Source organism: Carassius auratus, unplaced genomic scaffold (assembly GCF_003368295.1).
Source record: "Carassius auratus strain Wakin unplaced genomic scaffold, ASM336829v1 scaf_tig00218052, whole genome shotgun sequence".
Classification (NCBI taxonomy): domain Eukaryota; kingdom Metazoa; phylum Chordata; class Actinopteri; order Cypriniformes; family Cyprinidae; genus Carassius; species Carassius auratus.
The window spans coordinates 1-17,261 of NW_020529362.1; the positions used below are offsets into that span (position 1 = coordinate 1).

At 38.5% G+C, this 17,261-nt stretch overlaps 9 pseudogenes; all 9 read right to left on the reverse strand.

The window, feature by feature from the left end:
* Positions 1-7,283: 7,283 nt before the first annotated feature.
* LOC113104614 (uncharacterized) lies at positions 7,284-7,402 on the reverse strand (annotated as a pseudogene).
* Positions 7,403-7,889: 487 nt separating this feature from the next.
* LOC113104616 (uncharacterized) lies at positions 7,890-8,008 on the reverse strand (annotated as a pseudogene).
* Positions 8,009-9,199: 1,191 nt separating this feature from the next.
* Positions 9,200-9,317, reverse strand: LOC113104611 (uncharacterized; annotated as a pseudogene).
* A 1,257-nt stretch (positions 9,318-10,574) lies between these two features.
* On the reverse strand, positions 10,575-10,692 carry LOC113104612 (uncharacterized; annotated as a pseudogene).
* Positions 10,693-11,049: 357 nt separating this feature from the next.
* LOC113104613 (uncharacterized) lies at positions 11,050-11,167 on the reverse strand (annotated as a pseudogene).
* A 487-nt stretch (positions 11,168-11,654) lies between these two features.
* Positions 11,655-11,773, reverse strand: LOC113104617 (uncharacterized; annotated as a pseudogene).
* Positions 11,774-13,649: 1,876 nt separating this feature from the next.
* Positions 13,650-13,768, reverse strand: LOC113104618 (uncharacterized; annotated as a pseudogene).
* Positions 13,769-14,874: 1,106 nt separating this feature from the next.
* Positions 14,875-14,993, reverse strand: LOC113104619 (uncharacterized; annotated as a pseudogene).
* A 1,388-nt stretch (positions 14,994-16,381) lies between these two features.
* Positions 16,382-16,500, reverse strand: LOC113104607 (uncharacterized; annotated as a pseudogene).
* Between the last annotated feature and the right edge of the window lie 761 nt (positions 16,501-17,261).

The following is a 17,261-nucleotide window of genomic DNA, read 5'->3' on the forward strand; positions in this document are numbered from 1 at the left end:
AATATTAAAGCACCTGGTTTTCCAGGCGGTCTCCCATCCAAACACTAACCAGGTCCATACCTGCTAAGATTCAAAGATTGGGCATTGACTCTTTTTTTTTCAAGAATATTATATAATTGTACAAATTTCCAAAAATATTAAGCAACTGGTATTCCAGGCGGTCTCCCATCCAAGCACTAAACAGGTCCATACCTGCTAAGATTCAAAGATTGGGCATTTACTCTTTTTTTTTTTTTGTTGCAAGATTATTATATAATTAGTAAAAAATTTCCAAAAATATTACAGCACCTGGTATTCCGGCGGTCTTCCATCCAAGCACTAACCAGGCAAAACCTGCTAAATCAGAGATCGGGCATTGACTCTTTTTTTTTTTTTTGCAAGATTATTATATAATTTAGTGAAAAATTTCCAAAAAATCTTAAAGCACCTGGTATTTCCAGGGGTCTCCATCCAATTACTAACCAGGCCCAAACCTGCTAAGATTCAGAGATGGGCATTGACTCTTTTTTTTTTTGCAAGATTATTATATAATTTGTGAAAAATTTCCAAAAATCTTAAAGCAACTGGTATTACCAGGGGGTCTCCCATCCAATTACTAACCAGGCCCAAACCTGCTTAGCTTCCGAGCTCAGACATGATCTGGCATAGCCTTTTTTTTTTTTTTTTCTTTTTATTTAACTTTCAATTCACAGTTTTCTATTGCATTATTCCATCCGATTGACTTTCATTTCAATACATTTGTATGATTCGTTTTTTCCAATTGATCAACTTAATTTTTCATAATCATACAACAATAAAAATATAGAACATAAATAAAATACACACAAATATGTTTACATTTACTTAATTGACATCAGCCATTCTCAACCAGATTGTTACTCTTTACCAATTGAAACATATTTCTTCCCCCACATTTTGATGTATGAACTTATTTGTAGTCAAAAAAAACTCTTTCCCCTCTTTATCTCCGTACTTACAAATCAACTCTACATCTCTTTGTATCATTGACTTAAACATATCTTTTACTTTTACTTTCTCCTTCGAAATGTGCATAGTTCCCTTCTTAGCATACTGCTAGTCTGGCATGACTCAGAACAAAATTAATTAAACAATGTCAGTTGATTTCCTTTTCCCGAAAGTTCCAAACAAAAACAATTTTCCCCCATTCCTCCTCGGTCTCAACTTTGACACTCCAGTTTTCTAATAACAGATTTTTAAGAAAATCAAAAAAATCCACCAACTCTTCACATCTTAAAAAGTAATGTAAGAAACTCTCATGGCCATTACCACTACGTCACAAATGACATTTACCTCATTATTTATTTTGTTTAACACCACATTTGTGTAAATTTATTATGTCTTATCAGAAAGTCATTATTCTCACACTCTATACCTGTTGTATTTTATGTTTAAGTTTGACCATATTTTCTTCACATCTAAATCTTCAAATACTTTCTTCCACACCTTTTCTGATGCTGGTTCTTTTATAACATCAACTATTATTCTCCTGTATATATCTTTACACTCATATTTTTTAATTTGTTTTTCTCAGCATTATCATCCACATACATCTCCGGCATACATTTTTCCACGTTAGATACATATTCACGTTCGATCATATTAGTCCACTGCAAAGGTATACTTGATTTAATTTTCCATATATTTTATTTACTTTCTCTCTGTTCTCCATTCCTTCCAGATCACACACAGTATCATAAATGCAGTTATTTTTTAGAAATCCTGGATAACTTCATACATAATGTCCTTCACTTGTTTTATACCCCCTTCTATAAATTTACATTCATACAATGTTTTATTTTTATGTTTAATCTTTTCGTTGAGAAATAGTGGTAGATTTTTAATCACCTGTATGTCTTCACATTCATATTCTATTTTGGGAAGGAACTGTCTCCATGCCTCTAATACTTCCCGATATATTTCTGGTATTCCTTCCGTCATTGATTGCTTAAAGCCCATATACCATCCATTGTCCCCTATTCCTCCCACATCATCAATATATTTCCTTAAGAATTCCTTCCACCCATAATCCCATAGCCCTCCCATATATTTTTTCACCGTTTTTATTCTCATCGCAGCCCTTTTTATTTCTAGGTCCATCAAGCTTAAGCCTCCTTCCCATCTCTTACCCACCAATGTTTTCTGTGCAATTTTCACACCTTTTCCCTCCCATATAAAATCACATACAATTTTATTCAATTCATTCATCACCCACCCTGGCATTTCCATTACACTCATTACATAAACACAAACTGACAACAGCAGGCTATTTACTACTATTACTTTCCCATTTAACTTTAATTTCCTCCCTTTCCACGTTGCACTTACTGTTCTTATTTTATTAATTACCCCAGTCCAGGTCACATCTCTTGCCTCTTTGCTTTCGACCCCTAAATATACCCCTAATACTTTCAATATATTTTTCCTCCACTCTTATCCCTACCTCTACTCTCTCTACCTCCCCTATATACATTAATTCAGATTTATCTACATTTATTTTTGCCCCTGATGCCTTCCCAAACATCTTTACTATCTCTAAAACTCTTTTTACACTGTTTCCTTCCCTCACTGTAATTGTAGTGTCATCTGCATATTGGTTTATAGTACACATTCCTCCATATGGCAACTCAATACCAACTACCCTTCTATCCCTCTTGATTAGAGTGGCTAGAGGCTCTACTGAAATTGCATATAATAATGCAGACAGGGGACAGCCCTGTCTCACTGACCTTCCTATCTTAAACCTGTCTGTTAATACTCCATTTATTTTTATGCAACTTTTTGCCTTCTCATATAGTCTCTTCACCCACCCTATCATTCTACTTCCAAATCCAAACTTCTCTAATACCTTAAATAAGTATTTGTGTTCTACCCTATCGAATGCTTTATTCCAATCTATCCCTAATACTATTCCTCCCTTCTTATCTCGTTTCATGTACTCTATCACATCCCTAACTGTCCCTATCGTGTCTACTATATCCCTGCCTGGTATGCTGTAACTTTGTGTTTGGTTGCACTATACTTCCAATCACTTTTTTCACTCTGTTCGCTAAAACTTTAGTCAGTATTTTATAATCCACATTTAATAGACTGATTGGTCTATAGTTCTCTATATTCAACCTATTCCCCTTCTTATACACCAGAGCTATCACTCCCTCTACCATTCTATCTTGCACCATCCCTGTTCTTTCCATCTCCTTGAACACTTTAACTAAAATCGGTGCTACCTCTTCTCTATATGTTTTATACCATTCAATACCAATCCCATCACTCCCTGGACTTTTTCCACTTTTCAACCCCCCTATTGCCGCTTCTACTTCCTTCTCATCTATCTCTCTATCACACCACTCTGCATCCTCCTTATTTAGAATATTTTCTACACTTTCTAATACTCCATCTATACTTCTCTCATCCACTTCTCCTCTCTTATATAATTCTCCATAGAATTCTTGAACTCTCTCCAAAATCTCTACATAGTCTTTGGTTGTTTTGCCCTCTTTTGTATTTATTTCATTTATATATGTTTTACTTTGTCTCCTTTTCTCTAGCCCTAAAAAATACCCTGTGCATTTCTCACCTTCTAATGCATATTTTGCCTTGCTTCGTAAAATAGCTCCTCTGCATTTCTCCCTTTCATATTTTTCTAGCGCCATCTTAACCTCTATATATTTTTCCATACTGTATCCTTCTTCATCTTCAGCCTTAACTAACTCCTCTCTCAATCTTTCTCTAAGCATAATTTCCTCCTTCTTCATCTTTCCTCTTCTTTTCTTACTGTATTTTATACTAATTAACTTAATTTGATCCTTTATTTCCTCCCATCTCTCCGCTATTGTACCCTCTAATCCACCGTCTCTTGTATACTCATCTATCTTCTCTTCTTCCCTATTTAATAGATCCTTCATCTGTATCTCATATTCTTCCTCTTCGATATACCCTGCATTCAATATCCACATCCCTCCTCCTACCTCCTCACTCCCTACCTTGATTCTGAACCTTACACTATCGTGATCACTTAAACTATTTACCTGATGTTTTATCCCGTCTATGTATCTAATTATTTCCTCTTCAACTAACACTAAATCTATTCTACTCTGTTTTAATATACCTTCTCTTAACTGCCTTCTAGTAAATTCTCTTTTTTCTGGATTTTCATACCTCCACACATCTATTAACCCCTTTTCTCTCATTATCTCCATCAACATTCCCCTAGACTTTTCCCATCTAAATTTTACCCCCTTTCCCACATCCAATCTGCTACATTTTATATTAAAATCTCCCACTATAATACATTTCCCCACAATCAATCCTTTTAACTCTTTCAAAATTTCCCTCCTGTCCCCTTCTATATTTGGAACATATATATTTATTAATCTAAAATCCATATCTCTATACATGAATTCAACCACCAAGATCCTTCCCCTCTGGTCTTTATACACCTCTCTTATACCTTCTACAATATCTTTTTTAAATAATATTGCCACACCTCTTGCATTTTTTGCACCGTTATTATAGTATATGTCCCCTCTCCACTCTTCTCTCATCTCCTTTACTTTATCCTCCTCCCAGTTTGTCTCCTGTATACAGATTATATCACTCCGATAAGTAAATAATAGTTTTTTCATCTTGTTTTTATCCCTTAACCCATTTATGTTTATTGAAGTTACAGTGGCCATGAGAGTAACCCAGAAGAAAAACTAAACAAAACCAGGAACACATGCACAGTTCATTCATACATCACATACCCGCTCGTGGTTCTTTTATCTGCTCAACCTGTTCTCCGTCCATCTCAGACTTCCTCTTTGAACTCAGTCTTATAATCTTTGTTTTCAGTCCATCTTTCTTTTCTCTGTCTCCCTTTTCTCCACCTCTGCTTTCTATCAGTTTCTGTGCAGTATTTTTCTTTGCCTCTTCTTTACCTCTTTCTTTCACATTACTTTCATCTGTCTCCTCCTCTTCTTCGATCACTTCCGACTGCTCCATCTCCTCCTCCTCCTCCTCCTCATCCGCTTCACTGAAACTTTCAGCTGTGTCTCGCCATTCCATTTTGCTTCTTCTCTCACTATCTTCAGCTCCGTCTTTCTCTCCACCGCTCACCACATCAGTTGTTTCCTCCTCTTGCTCCTCTGTCAGAACACTGCTCCTCCTTTCACCTTTTTTTTTACCGTCCACTCGCTCTCTCTCTAATCCCATCCATTCTTCACAATCTCTTGCATAATGGCCTCCACCATTGCACTTGAAGCATTTTAATTCAGGGCACTCTCTAATTATGTGCCCTGGCTTGATACAGAGTCTGCAAACACGTATTTGCCTATCATGGATGACACGAAAATATTCGGTGCCTCTCAGAGTCTCAAACTTTGTGGAGTATGGTAGTGAACATACCTGTTCTGTGAAGCGAACTTTTAAGAAACGTGTCCCATCAACTATATCTGTTCCAGGCCACACCCGGCGTTTGATTGGTGAAAGTGGTCGTACTCCCCACTCCTGTAGCTTGGCGAGTATCTTCTCATCCTCTAAATACACAGGCAGATTGATAAAGGACACCACCATATCATTATTCATTATATCCCTGGCATGCACCATCACTCCTTTCACTCTCACTCCATCCATTAGTTTCCTCTTTGCCTCTTCATCCTTCATTGTGAGCTCATAGACCCTTTCACCTCTCACCCTGCAGCCAATCACTTCTCCACACTCCTTCTTTACTCCTTTCAGTAAATCCATCATTGAAATCTTTTCAGTTCCCTCCACCTCTACTTCCACAGTCAGCTCTTTGTTGTACTTCCCTTTTGATTTTCCTTGCACTGCTCTGCTGTTTTCTTCTCCCTCTTCCCACAAATGTCCTGTGACTTTACTTGAAACCTGTTGCTTTTGGATATCTGCTTGTTTGACTTCACCTCTTCTTTGCTCCTCCTCTTCATTCCTCCCATTGCTACTTTTTCTCATCATGGTTAGTTCTGTTTCTTTATCTGCAGCCATGCTGTGCATCTGCAGCATGCTACAATGAGAAAAATGTCAAAAAAGTCCCCCAGACAGCCTAAGCTGTCGGGGGAATTTATTAAAGTCAGCAATAACTATCCAGCAACTAATGTCCCAAACAGAAATCAAAACTGAAAACCAGGATATGTAGAAACAGACGGTTAATTTAAACAAACAGAGTTGAGCCTTTCTCTCTGTGCTGCAAGCCTATCACTTCCTGTTGGCTCTCTAGCGCCGCCAGGTTGGTATGGCCGTAAGCGAAGACTGCTGCAAAGAGAGAGCTATTTAAAGATCAGCCAATCTAATCGCCGGTACATTATGTAAGTAGGAAAGAAAACCCTAAAGCTTAAAGATCAGCCAATCTAATCGCCGGTACATTATACAGGACCAAACCTGCTTAGCTTCCGAGAGCAGACGAGATCAGGCATAGCCAGGTTGTTACGGTCGCAAGCGAAGGATACTGCAAAGAGAGGACTATTTAAAGATCAGCCAATCAAATCGCCCATACATTATATAAGTAGGAATGAAAACCCAAAAGCTTACAGCACCTGGTATTCCGAGGCGGTCTCCCATCCAAGCACTAACCAGGCCAATACCTGCTAAGATTAAGAGATCGGGCATTGGCTCTTTTTTTTAAGATTATTATATAATTAGTAATAAATTTCCAATAATATTAGAGCACCTGGTATTCCGAGGCGGTCTCCCATCCAGACACTAAACAGGTCCATGACTGCTAAGATTCAAAGAATGGGCATTGACTCTTTTTTTTTTTCAAGATTATTATATAATTTGTGAAAAATTTACAAAAATCTTAAAGCAACTGGTATTACCAGGGGGTCTCCCATCCAATTACTAACCAGGCCCAAACCTGCTTAGCTTCCGAGCTGAGACATGATCTGGCATAGCCAGGGTGGTATGGCCATAAGCGAAGACTGCTGCAAAGAGAGAGCTATTTAAAGATCATCCAATCTAATCGCCGGTACATTATATAAGTAGGAAAGAAAACCCTAAAGCTTAAAGCACCTGGTATTCCCAGGCGGTCTCCCATCCAAGCACTAACCAGGCCAATACCTGCTAAGATTAAGAGATCGGGCATTGACTCTTTTTTTTTAAGATTATTATATAATTAGTAATAAATTTCCAATAATATTAGAGCACCTGGTTTTCCGAGGCGGTCTCCCATCCAAGCACTAAACAGGTCCATACCTCCTAAGATTCAAAGATTGGGCATTTACTCTTTTTTTTTTCAAGATTATTATATAATTTGTGAAAAAATTACAAAAATCTAAAAGCAACTAGTATTACCAGGGGGTCTCCCATCCAATTACTAACCAGGCCCAAACCTGCTTAGCTTCCGAGCTCAGACATGATCTGGCATAGCCAGGGTGGTATGGCCATAAGCGAAGACTGCTGCAAAGAGAGAGCTATTTAAAGATCAGCCAATCTAATCGCCGGTACATTATACAGGACCAAACCTGCTTAGCTTCCGAGAGCAGACGAGATCAGGCATAGCCAGGTTGTTACGGTCGCAAGCGAAGGATACTGCAAAGAGAGGACTATTTAAAGATCAGCCAATCAAATCGCCCATACATTTTATAAGTAGGAATGAAAACCCAAAAGCTTACAGCACCTGGTATTCCGAGGCGGTCTCCCATCCAAGCACTAATCAGGCCAATACCTGCTAAGATTAAGAGATCGGGCATTGGCTCTTTTTTTTAAGATTATTATATAATTAGTAATAAATTTCCAATAATATTAGAGCACCTGGTATTACCAGGGGGTCTCCCATCCAAACACTACACAGGTCCATGACTGCTAAGATTCAAAGAATGGGCATTGACTCTTTTTTTTTTCAAGATTATTATATAATTTGTGAAAAATTTACAAAAATCTTAAAGCAACTGGTATTACCAGGGGGTCTCCCATCCAATTACTAACCAGGCCCAAACCTGCTTAGCTTCCGAGCTCAGACATGATCTGGCATAGCCAGGGTGGTATGGCCATAAGCGAAGACTGCTGCAAAGAGAGAGCTATTTAAAGATCAGCCATCTAATCGCCGGTACATTATATAAGGTAGGAAAGAAAACCCTAAAGCTTAAAGCACCTGGTATTCCCAGGCGGTCTCCCATCCAAGCACTAACCAGGCCAAATACCTGCTAAGATTAAGAGATCGGGGCATTGACTCTTTTTTTTTTTTTTTTAAGATTATTATATAATTAGTAATAAAATTTCCAATTATATTAGAGGCACCTGGTTATTCCGAGGCGGGCTCCATCCAGCACTAAATCAGGTCCATGACTGCTAGATTCAAAGATTGGGCATTGACTCTTTGTTTTTCAAGATTATTATATATATTGTGAAAAATTTACAAAAATCTTAAAGCACTGGTATTACCAGGGGATTATATAATAGATATGGTGTGAAAAATATATTGTGAAAATTTACAAAAATCTTAAAGCAACTGGTATTACCAGGGTGTCTCCCATCCAATTACTAACCAGGCCCATACCTGCTAAGATTCAGATATGGGGCATTGACTCCTTTCTTTTTTTCTTGCAAGATTATTATATAATTTGTGAAAAATTTCCAAAAATCTTAAAGCAACTGGTATTACCAGGGGGTCTGCCATCCAATTACTAACCAGGCCGAAACCTGCTTAGTTTCCGAGCTCAGACATGATCTGGCATAGCCAGGGTGGAATGGCCATAAGCGAAGACTGCTGCAAAGAGAGAGCTATTTAAAGATCAGCCAATCTAATCGCCGGTACATTATACAGGACCAAACCTGCTTAGCTTCCGAGAGCAGACGAGATCAGGCATAGCCAGGTTGTTACGGTCGCAAGCGAAGGATACTGCAAAGAGAAGACTATTTAAAGATCAGCCAATCAAATCGCCCATACATTATATAAGTAGGAATGAAAATCCAAAAGCTTACAGCACCTGGTATTCCGAGGCGGTCTCCCATCCAAGCACTAACCAGGCCAATACCTGCTAAGATTAAGAGATCGGGCATTGGCTCTTTTTTTTTAAGATTATTATATAATTAGTAATAAATTTCCAATAATATTAGAGCACCTGGTATTAACAGGGGGTCTCCCATCCAAACACTACACAGGTCAATGACTGCTAAGATTCAAAGAATGGGCATTGACTCTTTTTTTTTTCAAGATTATTATATAATTTGTGAAAAATTTACAAAAATCTTAAAGCAACTGGTATTACCAGGGGTCTCCCATCCAATTACTAACCAGGCCCAAACCTGCTTAGCTTCCGAGCTCAGACATGATCTGGCATAGCCAGGGTGGTATGGCCATAAGCGAAGACTGCTGCAAAGAGAGAGCTATTTAAAGATCAGCCAATCTAATCGCCGGTACATTATATAAGTAGGAAAGAAAACCCTAAAGCTTAAAGCACCTGGTATTCCCAGGCGGTCTCCCATCCAAGCACTAACCAGGCCAATACCTGCTAAGATTAAGAGATCGGGCATTGACTCTTTTTTTTTTTTTTTTTTAAGATTATTATATAATTAGTAATAAATTTCCAATAATATTAGAGCACCTGGTATTCCGAGGCGGTCTCCCATCCAGACACTAAACAGGTCCATGACTGCTAAGATTCAAAGAATGGGCATTGACTCTTTTTTTTTCAAGATTATTATATAATTTGTGAAAAATTTACAAAAATCTTAAAGCAACTGGTATTACCAGGGTGTCTCCCATCCAATTACTAACCAGGCCCATACCTGCTAAGATTCAGATATGGGGCATTGACTCCTTTCTTTTTTTCTTGCAAGATTATTATATAATTTGTGAAAAATTTCCAAAAATCTTAAAGCAACTGGTATTACCAGGGTGTCTCCCATCCAATTACTAACCAGGCCCATACCTGCTAAGATTCAGATATGGGGCATTGACTCCTTTCTTTTTTTCTTGCAAGATTATTATATAATTTGTAAAAAATATCCAAAAATCTTAAAGCAACTGGTATTACCAGGGGGTCTGCCATCCAATTACTAACCAGGCCGAAACCTGCTTAGTTTCCGAGCTCAGACATGATCTGGCATAGCCAGGGTGGAATGGCCATAAGCGAAGACTGCTGCAAAGAGAGAGCTATTTAAAGATCAGCCAATCTAATCGCCGGTACATTATACAGGACCAAACCTGCTTAGCTTCCGAGAGCAGACGAGATCAGGCATAGCCAGGTTGTTACGGTCGCAAGCGAAGGATACTGCAAAGAGAAGACTATTTAAAGATCAGCCAATCAAATCGCCCATACATTATATAAGTAGGAATGAAAATCCAAAAGCTTACAGCACCTGGTATTCCGAGGCGGTCTCCCATCCAAGCACTAACCAGGCCAATACCTGCTAAGATTAAGAGATCGGGCATTGGCTCTTTTTTTTTAAGATTATTATATAATTAGTAATAAATTTCCAATAATATTAGAGCACCTGGTATTAACAGGGGGTCTCCCATCCAAACACTACACAGGTCAATGACTGCTAAGATTCAAAGAATGGGCATTGACTCTTTTTTTTTTCAAGATTATTATATAATTTGTGAAAAATTTACAAAAATCTTAAAGCAACTGGTATTACCAGGGGTCTCCCATCCAATTACTAACCAGGCCCAAACCTGCTTAGCTTCCGAGCTCAGACATGATCTGGCATAGCCAGGGTGGTATGGCCATAAGCGAAGACTGCTGCAAAGAGAGAGCTATTTAAAGATCAGCCAATCTAATCGCCGGTACATTATATAAGTAGGAAAGAAAACCCTAAAGCTTAAAGCACCTGGTATTCCGAGGCGGTCTCCCATCCAAGCACTAACCAGGCCAATACCTGCTAAGATTAAGAGATCGGGCATTGGCTCTTTTTTTTTAAGATTATTATATAATTAGTAATAAATTTCCAATAATATTAGAGCACCTGGTATTAACAGGGGGTCTCCCATCCAAACACTACACAGGTCAATGACTGCTAAGATTCAAAGAATGGGCATTGACTCTTTTTTTTTTTCAAGATTATTATATAATTTGTGAAAAATTTACAAAAATCTTAAAGCAACTGGTATTACCAGGGGTCTCCCATCCAATTACTAACCAGGCCCAAACCTGCTTAGCTTCCGAGCTCAGACATGATCTGGCATAGCCAGGGTGGTATGGCCATAAGCGAAGACTGCTGCAAAGAGAGAGCTATTTAAAGATCAGCCAATCTAATCGCCGGTACATTATACAGGACCAAACCTGCTTAGCTTCCGAGAGCAGACGAGATCAGGCATAGCCAGGTTGTTACGGTCGCAAGCGAAGGATACTGCAAAGAGAGGACTATTTAAAGATCAGCCAATCAAATCGCCCATACATTTTATAAGTAGGAATGAAAACCCAAAAGCTTACAGCACCTGGTATTCCGAGGCGGTCTCCCATCCAAGCACTAACCAGGCCAATACCTGCTAAGATTAAGAGATCGGGCATTGGCTCTTTTTTTTAAGATTATTATATAATTAGTAATAAATTTCCAATAATATTAGAGCACCTGGTATTACCAGGGGGTCTCCCATCCAAACACTACACAGGTCCATGACTGCTAAGATTCAAAGAATGGGCATTGACTCTTTTTTTTTTCAAGATTATTATATAATTTGTGAAAAATTTACAAAAATCTTAAAGCAACTGGTATTACCAGGGGGTCTCCCATCCAATTACTAACCAGGCCCAAACCTGCTTAGCTTCCGAGCTCAGACATGATCTGGCATAGCCAGGGTGGTATGGCCATAAGCGAAGACTGCTGCAAAGAGAGAGCTATTTAAAGATCAGCCAATCTAATCGCCGGTACATTATATAAGTAGGAAAGAAAACCCTAAAGCTTAAAGCACCTGGTATTCCCAGGCGGTCTCCCATCCAAGCACTAACCAGGCCAATACCTGCTAAGATTAAGAGATCGGGCATTGACTCTTTTTTTTTTTTTTTTTTTTTAAGATTATTATATAATTAGTAATAAATTTCCAATAATATTAGAGCACCTGGTATTCCGAGGCGGTCTCCCATCCAGACACTAAACAGGTCCATGACTGCTAAGATTCAAAGAATGGGCATTGACTCTTTTTTTTTCAAGATTATTATATAATTTGTGAAAAATTTACAAAAATCTTAAAGCAACTGGTATTACCAGGGTGTCTCCCATCCAATTACTAACCAGGCCCATACCTGCTAAGATTCAGATATGGGGCATTGACTCCTTTCTTTTTTTCTTGCAAGATTATTATATAATTTGTGAAAAATTTCCAAAAATCTTAAAGCAACTGGTATTACCAGGGTGTCTCCCATCCAATTACTAACCAGGCCCATACCTGCTAAGATTCAGATATGGGGCATTGACTCCTTTCTTTTTTTCTTGCAAGATTATTATATAATTTGTGAAAAATTTCCAAAAATCTTAAAGCAACTGGTATTACCAGGGGGTCTGCCATCCAATTACTAACCAGGCCGAAACCTGCTTAGTTTCCGAGCTCAGACATGATCTGGCATAGCCAGGGTGGTATGGCCATAAGCGAAGACTGCTGCAAAGAGAGAGCTATTTAAGATCAGCCAATCTAATCGCCGGTACATTATATAAGTAGGAAAGAAAACCCTAAAGCTTAAAGCACCTGGTATTCCCAGGCGGTCTCCCATCCAAGCACTAACCAGGCCAATACCTGCTAAGATTAAGAGATCGGGCATTGACTCTTTTTGTTTCAAGATAATTATATAATTAGTACAAATTTCCAAAAATATTACAGCAACTGGTATTCCGAGGCGGTCTCCCATCCAAGCACTAAACAGGTCCATACCTCCTAAGATTCAAAGATTGGGCATTTACTCTTTTTTTTTTTTTGTTGCAAGATTATTATGTAATTAGTAAAAATTGCCAAAAATATTACAGCAACTGGTATTTCCCGGCCGTCTTCCATCCAAGTACTAACCAGGCAAAACCTGCTATTATTCAGAGATCGGGCATTGACTTTTTTTTTTTTTCAAGATTATTATATAATTTGTGAAAAATTTCCAAAAATCTTAAAGCAACTGGTATTACCAGGGGGTCTGCCATCCAATTACTAACCAGGCCGAAACCTGCTTAGTTTCCGAGCTCAGACATGATCTGGCATAGCCAGGGTGGAATGGCCATAAGCGAAGACTGCTGCAAAGAGAGAGCTATTTAAAGATCAGCCAATCTAATCGCCGGTACATTATACAGGACCAAACCTGCTTAGCTTCCGAGAGCAGACGAGATCAGGCATAGCCAGGTTGTTACGGTCGCAAGCGAAGGATACTGCAAAGAGAAGACTATTTAAAGATCAGCCAATCAAATCGCCCATACATTATATAAGTAGGAATGAAAATCCAAAAGCTTACAGCACCTGGTATTCCGAGGCGGTCTCCCATCCAAGCACTAACCAGGCCAATACCTGCTAAGATTAAGAGATCGGGCATTGGCTCTTTTTTTTAAGATTATTATATAATTAGTAATAAATTTCCAATAATATTAGAGCACCTGGTATTAACAGGGGGTCTCCCATCCAAACACTACACAGGTCAATGACTGCTAAGATTCAAAGAATGGGCATTGACTCTTTTTTTTTTCAAGATTATTATATAATTTGTGAAAAATTTACAAAAATCTTAAAGCAACTGGTATTACCAGGGGGTCTCCCATCCAATTACTAACCAGGCCCAAACCTGCTTAGCTTCCGAGCTCAGACATGATCTGGCATAGCCAGGGTGGTATGGCCATAAGCGAAGACTGCTGCAAAGAGAGAGCTATTTAAAGATCAGCCAATCTAATCGCCGGTACATTATATAAGTAGGAAAGAAAACCCTAAAGCTTAAAGCACCTGGTATTCCCAGGCGGTCTCCCATCCAAGCACTAACCAGGCCAATACCTGCTAAGATTAAGAGATCGGGCATTGACTCTTTTTGTTTCAAGATAATTATATAATTAGTACAAATTTCCAAAAATATTACAGCAACTGGTATTCCGAGGCGGTCTCCCATCCAAGCACTAAACAGGTCCATACCTCCTAAGATTCAAAGATTGGGCATTTACTCTTTTTTTTTTTTGTTGCAAGATTATTATGTAATTAGTAAAAATTGCCAAAAATATTACAGCAACTGGTATTTCCCGGCCGTCTTCCATCCAAGTACTAACCAGGCAAAACCTGCTATTATTCAGAGATCGGGCATTGACTTTTTTTTTTTTTCAAGATTATTATATAATTTGTGAAAAATTTCCAAAAATCTTAAAGCAACTGGTATTACCAGGGTGTCTCCCATCCAATTACTAACCAGGCCGAAACCTGCTTAGTTTCCGAGCTCAGACATGATCTGGCATAGCCAGGGTGGAATGGCCATAAGCGAAGACTGCTGCAAAGAGAGAGCTATTTAAAGATCAGCCAATCTAATCGCCGGTACATTATACAGGACCAAACCTGCTTAGCTTCCAAAAGCAGACGAGATCAGGCATAGCCAGGTTGTTACGGTCGCAAGCGAAGGATACTGCAAAGAGAAGACTATTTAAAGATCAGCCAATCAAATCGCCCATACATTATATAAGTAGGAATGAAAATCCAAAAGCTTACAGCACCTGGTATTCCGAGGCGGTCTCCCATCCAAGCACTAACCAGGCCAATACCTGCTAAGATTAAGAGATCGGGCATTGGCTCTTTTTTTTTAAGATTATTATATAATTAGTAATAAATTTCCAATAATATTAGAGCACCTGGTATTAACAGGGGGTCTCCCATCCAAACACTACACAGGTCAATGACTGCTAAGATTCAAAGAATGGGCATTGACTCTTTTTTTTTTTCAAGATTATTATATAATTTGTGAAAAATTTACAAAAATCTTAAAGCAACTGGTATTACCAGGGGGTCTCCCATCCAATTACTAACCAGGCCCAAACCTGCTTAGCTTCCGAGCTCAGACATGATCTGGCATAGCCAGGGTGGTATGGCCATAAGCGAAGACTGCTGCAAAGAGAGAGCTATTTAAGATCAGCCAATCTAATATAAGTAGGAAAGAAAACCCTAAAGCTTAAAGCACCTGGTATTCCCAGGCGGTCTCCCTTCCAAGCACTAACCAGGCCAATACCTGCTAAGATTAAGAGATCGGGCATTGACTCTTTTTTTTTTTTTTTTTTTTTTAAAGATTATTATATAATTAGTAATGAATTTCCAATAATATTAGAGCACCTGGTTTTCCGAGGTGGTCTCCCATCCAAACACTAAACAGGTCCATAGCAGCTAAGATTCAAAGATTGGGCATTGACTCTTTTTGTTTCAAGATAATTATATAATTAGTACAAATTTCCAAAAAATATTACAGCAACTGGTATTCCGAGGCGGTCTCCCATCCAAGCACTAAACAGGTCCATACCTCCTTAAGATTCAAAGATTGGGCATTTACTCTTTTTTTTTTTTTTTTGTTGCAAGATTATTATGTAATTAGTAAAAAATTGCCAAAAATATTACAGCAACTGGTAATTCCCGGCCATCTTCCATCCAAGTACTAACCAGGCAAAACCTGCTATTATTCAGAGATCGGGCATTGACTTTTTTTTTTTTTCAAGATTATTATATAATTTGTGAAAAATTTCCAAAAATCTTAAAGCAACTGGTATTACCAGGGTGTCTCCCATCCAATTACTAACCAGGCCCATACCTGCTAAGATTCAGATATGGGGCATTGACTCCTTTCTTTTTTTCTTGCAAGATTATTATATAATTTGTGAAAAATTTCCAAAAATCTTAAAGCAACTGGTATTACCAGGGGGTCTGCCATCCAATTACTAACCAGGCCGAAACCTGCTTAGTTTCCGAGCTCAGACATGATCTGGCATAGCCAGGGTGGAATGGCCATAAGCGAAGACTGCTGCAAAGAGAGAGCTATTTAAAGATCAGCCAATCTAATCGCCGGTACATTATACAGGACCAAACCTGCTTAGCTTCCGAGAGCAGACGAGATCAGGCATAGCCAGGTTGTTACGGTCGCAAGCGAAGGATACTGCAAAGAGAAGACTATTTAAAGATCAGCCAATCAAATCGCCCATACATTATATAAGTAGGAATGAAAATCCAAAAGCTTACAGCACCTGGTATTCCGAGGCGGTCTCCCATCCAAGCACTAACCAGGCCAATACCTGCTAAGATTAAGAGATCGGGCATTGGCTCTTTTTTTTAAGATTATTATATAATTAGTAATAAATTTCCAATAATATTAGAGCACCTGGTATTAACAGGGGGTCTCCCATCCAAACACTACACAGGTCAATGACTGCTAAGATTCAAAGAATGGGCATTGACTCTTTTTTTTTTCAAGATTATTATATAATTTGTGAAAAATTTACAAAAATCTTAAAGCAACTGGTATTACCAGGGGGTCTCCCATCCAATTACTAACCAGGCCCAAACCTGCTTAGCTTCCGAGCTCAGACATGATCTGGCATAGCCAGGGTGGTATGGCCATAAGCGAAGACTGCTGCAAAGAGAGAGCTATTTAAAGATCAGCCAATCTAACGCCGGTAATTATAAGTAGGAAAGAAAACCCTAAAGCTTAAAGCACCTGGTATTCCCAGGCGGTCTCCCATCCAAGCACTAACCAGGCCAATACCTGCTAAGATTAAGAGATCGGGCATTGACTCTTTTTTTTTTTTTTTTTTTTTTTTTTTTAAAAGATTATTATATAATTAGTAATAAATTTCCAATAATATTAGAGCACCTGGTTTTCCGAGGCGGTCTCCCATCCAAACACTAAACAGGTCCATAGCTGCTAAGATTCAAAGATTGGGCATTGACTCTTTTTGTTTCAAGATAATTATATAATTAGTACAAATTTCCAAAAATATTACAGCAACTGGTATTCCGAGGCGGTCTCCCATCCAAGCACTAAACAGGTCCATACCTCCTAAGATTCAAAGATTGGGCATTTACTCTTTTTTTTTTTTTTGTTGCAAGATTATTATGTAATTAGTAAAAATTGCCAAAAATATTACAGCAACTGGTATTTCCCGGCCGTCTTCCATCCAAGTACTAACCAGGCAAACCTGCTATTATTCAGAGATCGGGCATTGACTTTTTTTTTTTTTCAAGATTATTATATAATTTGTGAAAAATTTCCAAAAATCTTAAAGCAACTGGTATTACCAGGGTGTCTCCCATCCAATTACTAACCAGGCCCATACCTGCTAAGATTCAGATATGGGGCATTGACTCCTTTCTTTTTTTCTTGCAA